A 1,900-nucleotide genomic window follows, 5' to 3' on the forward strand; every position below is an offset into this window, starting at 1 on the left:
ATGTGAAAAATAAGATTTAAAATTACATATACAACTAAATTCATAGAATATGTGTCGCTATTCTCATATGTTAATGCCACACACCAGCTTTGTTGTTTGGTAAAATGAAAAATAAATACAATCAATAATAGCATTTTTCTTTTTTAGATTGTTACTAAGCATATTTTAGGTATTTGAATTCTATCTAATTGGTCTTTTGTAAGAACATTACAATTTAAAATGCATTGTATATATCACATTTAGTTTGTTTACAATCTCTAAAATGATAACATCAATCCATTTTTTGGGGTTAATTGTGTGATAATTTTTCCATAATATCAAGATTATATTTATTATGTTAAAGATGAGAATATCCCTTGGATGTCATACAAAATTGCATATAATCTAATTCAAACTTGAAAGTTCTATTCTCTTTTAATTTGTGTTGTCTTTATCATTCTCATTAAAGCTCAAGGTCATGCTTCTTATTAAAATGTCATAATAATAATTAGTTTAAGAGCAATATTTCTTAGAATTTGTCCATTCCCTTCAATTGTGTATCTAAACTCATATCCCTAGTATTGTCATATAACTCATTAGCCCTTTTTCATGAGTTTTGAGTGTACCCACTATTTTTTGTGTTTCCTTATGTGATATTAGTAATAAATTTGAATTGGACATTAAAACAACACAACTTTAATAAAAAAAATTGAATTCCGTTCTATGAGATCTTTTGAAGCATTATAAAGTGAGCTTTAAGGCTTTTATAATAATCACACAACTCTTAAGTATTGTGAGAAAAAATCATAATTGAGAAGAGAAGTTCAAGAAACGTCATTGTTCCCAATGAAAGTATTGCACATATTTCCTTACAAGTTGTAGTGTTTATGAAATTGTACAAGATTTGATCTTGGTATTTTTGAAAACTTTTTGAATTGTAGACTCTTCTTAAGCAAATTGTCCTCATGGGCCCAAGTGATCTTGTTGTACATGTGGATTAGAAATTTGTTTTTAGGATTTTGTTGATCTTTCTTCTTCTTCTCGGCCTAGTTGTAGCAAAATGATTGAAAGAGGATGATAATTGTGGGGATCAATCCTTCCATATGTCAATTGTGCTATAGACTTTTCTTTCATGTCAATAGTTTCACACCATTTCTTCAAATAAATATTAAGATCAAAAGTTGAACATGTTAGGAAAAATGATGTCAAATCTTATTTATTTTTACCTTGAAATTCTATCATGTCTTCTTACTTGTTAAAGATGTAAAAAAGCATTTAAAAGATGATGATAAATGTGTAAAACAACTCTCGAAGACAATAGTGCTAAAAAATTTCTTCCTTTTTACTGTAATATTTTCTAATTTTTTTTAGTTATATATAACAAAATTAATTTCTAAATAAATGAATTCATTTTTTAATTTTATTAAAGACATTAATTTGAGCAACATGAGGACGAGTTCAACTTGATCAAAATATTGAGGGTTTGAAAAAAATAATATGTAATATTTTTAAGATCATATATGAAACATGCATCCACAAAGGAATATGAACAAAATAAAGGAGGATGAATGTTTCCGAAATTAAATCTGGTTTTGTTCCAAGAAATATGAAATTTTTCTTTTTCAGTGTCGATTTAGGTAAGAGTAAGGCACCTAAGGTATCAATGATGTTAGTTGCTCATGAAAAATAGTTTTTTTCTTAACTTTTCAAGATAAAGAGTGGAGGTCCAAAAAAAACTATAGTATGGACTTTTTGACATATAAGGTGGGCAACAAATTTTGTTTATGTTAGTGGGCAAAAGACATGTGTACATCAAATTGCTTTACAACAAGGCATTTGGTTTATGATTTTGTGTTTTTTGTTCTTATTTGTGTTTAGTGTTTTACTCAAGTAGAAAGAACATTAACTCTTCTTAAAACCT

This window comes from Cryptomeria japonica, chromosome 5, assembly GCF_030272615.1.
Source record: "Cryptomeria japonica chromosome 5, Sugi_1.0, whole genome shotgun sequence".
NCBI classification, from domain to species: domain Eukaryota; kingdom Viridiplantae; phylum Streptophyta; class Pinopsida; order Cupressales; family Cupressaceae; genus Cryptomeria; species Cryptomeria japonica.